Genomic DNA, 7,502 nt, shown 5'->3' on the forward strand with positions numbered 1-7,502 from the left:
ATTATATCCTGGAATCAGTCTGCGCATGAGGAGACTAGTATGCACATGGAAATACTACATACATATATATGTATATATATATGTATATGTGTATGATGAGAGGATGTACAGACGGGAATGCACCTTGCTTTTTTTTGTCGACGCGCTTTTCGGGATTGTTGCATGGAACCATGGAGCCTTAAAACTCACATTCAGACGTGGCTTGCTGCATAACCAGCAATATATATACATTAAGATATATATACGTATTGTATATGTGTATATATGCAATTATTTCTATGTGTATATATGCATATTGATATACATGTGTATATATATCATGTATATTGTACATATATATGTACGTATTTATGTTTATGTATGCATATATATATATGTATGTACGTATGTATACATATATATGTATGTATGTATATATATATATATTTATATATATGTGTGCATATATGTTTATATATACACCCACATATATATATATATATATCTATGTAAATATATATACATAGATATATATATATACATATATGTATGTATATATACATGTATATATGTGTATGTGTATATATGTGTATGTATATATATGTGTATGTATGTATATGTATATATATGTGTATGTATATATGTGTATGTATGTATATGTATATATATACATACATATATATATATGTATGTGTGTATATATATATATATATACATATGTATGTATGTATATATGTATATGTATATATATGTGTATATGTATATGTATATGTATGTATGTATATATGTATATGTATATATATGTGTATATGTATATGTATATATATATATATATGTATGTATATATATATATGTATGTATATATATATATATATATATATATATATATATATATATATATATATATATGTATGTATATATATGTGTGTATATATATACACCCACATATATATATATATATATATATGTATGTATGTATGTATATGTGTGTATATATATATATATATATATATATGTATGTATGTATGTATATGTATGTATATATATATATATATATATATACACACATATATACATACATATATACATATATATAAATCTTGATATACACTATTATTGAATGTATATAATGGAGTTTATTCACTTGCTGGACAGACGTTCACCAAAATGCTTTGACGTACAGACACAATCCTAATTGGGATTAAATCATCAATCAATTTTTTTACCAAATGAAGGAAAAATCCCAGCGGTACATTTGAACATTAACTGCCTTTTCTTCTTCTTCTTTTCTTTTTTTTTTAAATCAACACAGCGACGTGAAAGAGACTTTTAGAGACGTTTTCGTCTTCCGCCTGAAGCCAACGTTGCCCGAAACGCGAGGACATTCTGACGGAAATATCGCCGTCGCGTTTTTCGCGCGAGTTGCACAAGTCGACGAGAAGCCAACGTTTTTTTCTACTGCAGTTGTTGAAGATGAGTGAGGAATTATTCTTTTTTTTTTAACTCTTTAATGCTCGGACGAGGATCAGCGTCGTTAAACCGCGTGAACGCACAAAAACGCTAAAAAATGTGTTCGTGAGTCATTTGAGACGATGTATTCCAAACCTTGTTTTTCCATGTTTTGTACGAATCCGTTCCATACAGTGTGACAAAGGAACTCCCGCTGAGTTTGGAGATCAAAGTTTGAACTGTGAGTTGAGGTTAAATAATCCCACGTGGAGATTACCTTCTAAAAAAAAAAAAAAGGGATCATGGTGAAATCTATTTTAATCCGTTATCGCCTCCTGTGTTGACTTTAAAAGTGGGTAGAAGAGTCGTCTCGCAGCAGGAGAGAGAATCTAGAAGTGTCCATAGTCGTGGATGTTTGTGCGAATGCTTGTTTGTCTCCGTGTGTTTGGACCCGTCCACAGCTGTCAGACGTCCAGGAACGAATGAAAGGACGGAAAAAATCAAGGCGTCCAGGTCAGGATCACCCTCATCGTCACTCAGTTACTGTGTGCTTTTTTTTATGTTTAAGTTAAGATTTAACTGCCACACACGTGTTTTTTTTTGCCAAGTTGGAGATGAGTTGTCAAAGCTGCCAAACGTAAACACAGTTTCTACAGAGTCAGAATTACAGCTCAACGGTAACAGAGTTATTGTCATTTCCCTGCAGCTTAATGTCAGTGAAGCAGGAGCGGAGCTTTACTCTTAGAAATAAAAGTGCTCGGTAGAACCATATAAGGTTCTTCGGCTTGTCCTCATAGGAGAACCCTTTTTGACGGTTCCACCAAGAACCGTTTTTGAAATCCTTTTTTGTCAGGAAAGGGTTCTCTGGATCAAAATGGTTCTTACTGGAACCATTAGTGTACAAGAACCCTTGAAAAACCCTTTCTTCGGGAAAAGGGTTTTTCAGAAGCAAATGGTTCCAGGTAGAACCTGAGCCCTTGAAGATGAACCCTTTTGGAACCCTTTTAAAAGGGTTCTCTGGATCAAAAGGGTTCTTACTGGAACCATTAGTGTTACCAAGAACCCTTGAAAAACCCTTTCTTCGGGGAAAGGGTTTTTCAGAAGCAAATGGTTCCAGGTAGAACCTGAGCCCTTGTAGAACCTGAGCCCTTGAAGATGAACCCTTTTGGAACCCTTTTAAAAGGGTTCTCTGGATCAAAAGGGTTCTTACTGGAACCATTAGTGTTACCAAGAACCCTTGAAAAACCCTTTCTTCGGGGAAAGGGTTTTTCAGAAGCAAATGGTTCCAGGTAGAACCTGAGCCCTTGTAGAACCTGAGCCCTTGAAGATGAACCCTTTTGGAACCCTTTTAAAAGGGTTCTCTGGATCAAAAGGGTTCTTACTGGAACCATTAGTGTTACCAAGAACCCTTGAAAAACCCTTTCTCCGGGAAAAGGGTTTTTCAGAAGCAAGGGTTCCAAAAGGGTTCTTACTGGAACCATTAGTGTTACCAAGAGCCCTTGAAAAACACTTTCTTCGGGAAAGGGTATTTCAGAAGCAAATGGTTCCAGGTAGAACCTGAGCCCTTGTAGAAGAACCCTTTTGGAACCCTTTTAAAAGGGTTCTCTGGATCAAAAGGGTTCTTACTGGAACCATTAGTGTTACCAAGAACCCTTTTCAGAAGAAAATGGTTCCAGGTAGAACCTCAGCCCTTGTAGAAGAACCCTTTCTTTTGGAACCCTTATTTCTAAGAGTGTAGAGATAGATCCTCGTCTGGATCAGAAAACAAAGATGGAGCGTTTACGCCGGGTCGTCTGTTGCTTACGAAAAACAAGTGAAATGAACGTTATTTCTGCAGTTATTTTCGTATTTTATGACGTCATTAGAGCTGCAACTAACGGTTATTTTCGCAACCGATGAATCTGACGATTATTTTCTCGATTGATCGATGAATCGTTCGGTGCATAAAATGTCAGAAAATGCTTAAAAAACCTTGATCGGTGTTTGTCAAAGGCTGGAAATGATGATGTTCTCGAACGTCTTTGTTTTGTTCACAAACCAAAATGATTCAGTTTGAAGGATTTCTTTGTTTATGTGGAGCAAAGAAACCAAGAAAATGTTCACATTTAAGAAGCTGAAACAATCACAAATCTTGTTTTAATCTTTGAAGCTATGAAAGCTTCAAAGCCCAGCTTCAATAAGCCGCCCCACTGACTTGCAGACATTTTTGAATACACTCGTACTGTATCTTGACCGTCAACGCATAGAAACATGGACGGTTCGGGGTTTATGTTTATTTTTTTTATATATAAACAGCAAATTCAGTAACCTCAAGCCCTCGTGTCCATCGTCTCGACTCCACCGTTGTAAGAAGTGAGATGCTTTTATTTTGAAATGTTTCTCCGCTCGATAAAACCTCAACTTCCTTGTTCTTCCACTTGGGCAAACCTCGTCATTTTTTTTTAATGAATATTTGTCCCTCGCGAGTATTAATAACGTACGTTATGGACGACTGCTTGGTGTCTTGGTAGCGCAGGTGTCCCTTTCTACACCTATTTATTTTTCTAATCTCTAAATCGTGGCTTTAAAAGTACAGTTTACAGACACTGAAGGTGACTGTTGTTTTTCCTCCTCAGACTTCGGTTTATTTTATATACCCTGAATTTATTTGATGTTGTTTTTGTTTCATTTATCTTGTCGTTCCATCGTAACCAGCTGTCCTGTTTGAAAGCGTACACCCTGTTTATGTAAAGTATGCTTCTTTTATGCAGTTTCCACCATGTTACGTTGGTTGTTTTTGTATTTAATTTCTCCATTAAAAATGCCAGCAGCCCACCGCAGTGAGCCACGCCGTCCTTCAACACTGGAGTTTGTAACTTGTCGCTCATTAAACTCCACCACACATGGTCCTTCTTTGGGATTTACCATCTGAAGCAGTAATAAGCATATAAAGTGTAACGCGTTTGCCATTTAAATCAAACTCTGACAATAGTTGAACAGGAAAAAGGGCTAAAAGGATTGATGTGAAAATCCTGTTCATTCTTTACTTCATGGTTTTTGATTATTTTTTACTGTAATTAAAGGTGCATTATGTAATAAATCTAAAGCAACTGGCCGTAAAATCCTCCTAATATGTCACAGAGACTCAGGAATAATCTTCATATAACAAACTGAACTCACCAACAACAACAGTACAGACAAAATATTTGCATGAAAAAAAAACATTTTGCAGACTGCAAATCGTGTTGATGTTTTGGCGTCATGTGGCGCCACCTACCGCCGTCTACCAATCATTGCAGTCGGTAGAGTCTCAGCTGCCGAGCGACCACGGGTTGCCAGTTATGTCAGAAAACGGAAAAAAAAAAAAACTCTGTATTTTGAAATATGGCACCTTTAAATTTCCACTGTTATATGTAGTACAGACATAAAGGGATAATTACGGTTTTTCAGACTACATTTCAAAAGACGACGGTTCTTTGCCTTTTTTTTTAGCTTGTTTGGTGGACTTTTGTGGAGATTGGACTTCTTTTCCACTTAAAAAAAACAAAGTCAGACCCAGAAAAGTGTGGATAAAAGCCATGTTGTTGGATGTTCTCAGTTAACACCCTTGGTGAATTGCAGTGGGGATGATGCACAAGTCCTTATATGGACATCCTGAGATTGCGTGTTTATAGCAGTGTTTCCCAACCCTGGTCCTCAGGGAACTCTGCCCTGCCATGTTTTACATGTTGCCCTTCTCACAAAATCATCAGCTCATCATCGAGCTCTGCAGATCTGCCCGATAACGATCTTCAAATAATTCAATGTTTCAAATAATTTAATGTTTCAACTTTTGTAAACAAAAACTTTTGTCAAATAGTCGTCAATTATATTTCAACTTTTGTTCAAATTTTTTTTTCAAAAATGTAATGTTTTAACTTTTGCTAAAAAAAAAATTTAATTTAATGTTTCAATTTTGTTTTAAGAAAAAGTGTCAATTTTTTTTTTAAATGTTACATTTCAGCTTTTGTCCATTTTTCTTCAAAAAAATGTAATATTTCAACTTTTGTTCAATTTTTTTTTTTTTTTCCAAAAATGGAATGTTTCATCTGAATCAGGTGTGTTGGAGCGGGGCAACATCTAAAACATGGCAGGGCGAGTGTTTCCTGAGGACCAGGATTGGGAAACACTGGTTTATAGGTCACATTTTCAGACTTTACTAAATGTGTTTTTGTCCCGTGTCCTTATTTATGTGTTGTTGATTCATTTTATATCGCACATTTTCTTTTAAACACCGTGAGTAGCTGTTATTGTTCACTCGTGACAAAATAGACCATTTTAAATTGTATTTCTGTGCATAAAAACGAGGCTTTCGCAGACTTTAACTCCCCATGTAATGTTTCCATCCTCTTCAGGGTCATTTATATTCAGTCTGGCAGGTTCATCTAAGTTGTTTTAAAGTGTGCGGTTGAACTCTTGATGCCTTGAAACCTTCACTGACACTTGGTTCAGCTCACAAGTTACAGGAAATTCCTATTTTTCCATATTCCAACTACATAAAAACGTCCTCCACGGTGAAATGAACAAGAGTTAACGTTCATCTTTTATCTCTGCAGGTGGCAAAAAAAACGTAAAGCTCATTAGTGTTTCAAAATATCATCTCATTGACTTTGTTCTTCACGGTTGTAGCTTTAAGAAAACTCCGTAAACCGCTAAGTGCTGCGGTCCAGAATGAAAGGATTCTGGACGACGATGAGGTGAACTCAGTTCAGGGCGTGTTTTTTTTCTCGCCCCTCATTAACAAACCATGCTTGACCTCTCAGAGTGAACATTATTAGTATGGATTTATCACTTCATTGAGTGCACTGAGCCCACGTCGCTAACCTTTTATTAAAAACATTAACAAAGCCGCAGATACAATCATTTAAGAGTATTCTCAGTGCAACACACACACATACACACACACACACACGCTGTCCTTGTGTGTAATAAGTTGTGAAATCAAAGCCTTTCCCACGTGGCGCGCCGTTCATTATAATCTTTATTAAATTTTTCAAAAAGACGCTGCTCCTCAGGCTATGGTTTCATGGCGCAGAGCACACAAATCCATGTAAATTGGATTTCTGCTCGAATTATTATTATTATTATGTCTCAGTGCGACCACGTCCAGACAATAATTTCATGAAAAGATTATAGATATAATAATTAGATAACGTAGTGTTCTGTGTGCTAATTTCATGCTTTTGAATGATTCATTTAATCCAATAACTGAGATTTTTAGTGTCGGCACGCTATGGCATTTACATATTTAAACCGAATTTGCACTTCACTGGCTCTAACTTGACGAAGGCAAATTTTATATATATATATATAATTTTATAATGTCTCACTTCAATGTTCAAGTGCTGCATGTGCCAATAAATTAGGAAAGTATGTAAGGCTGAATGTATTTTTTAAATAAAAATAAATAATGAATTAATTTATAAATGTATGAATACATTAATTTATTTATGTATGTATTTACAAATGTATTAATTAATTAATTAATCATCATTTTTTATTTTTTTGTCTCTAAATTAATCATAATCATCATTCATTAATTAATCAATTAATTAATTAATTTTTAACACCTGAAATTGGTTAATTTATTTATGTATTTATTTATTAATGTATGAATTAATTAATTAATCATCATTTTTTATTTTTTTATTTAAATTAATCATAATCATCATTATTTAATTAATTAATTAATTAATTAATTTTTAACACCTGAAATGGGTTAATTTATTTATGTATTTACTTATTTATTTATTTATTTATTTATTAATTAATTAATTAATCATCATTTTTTATTTTTTTATTTAAATAAATCATAATCATCATTAATTAATTAATTAATTAATTAATTAATGGGTTTAGATATTTCCAGGTGGATGAATAATCACTGACTGTCCTCACGTCCTCTTAACAAGGGTAAATATTCTTCTGCTTTTCCCCCTGCCCAGCAGCTCCATCTCTAACATCCTCTTTCCAGTCCATCTCAGCCTTTCCTGTCCCTAATTCTGTCCGTCCTTGGACACTCCCAAAGAAAATCTCCTTTCTTTTAAACAGTGCCA

This window comes from Microchirus variegatus (genome assembly GCF_963457635.1).
Source record: "Microchirus variegatus genome assembly, chromosome: 13".
Lineage (NCBI taxonomy): Eukaryota > Metazoa > Chordata > Actinopteri > Pleuronectiformes > Soleidae > Microchirus > Microchirus variegatus.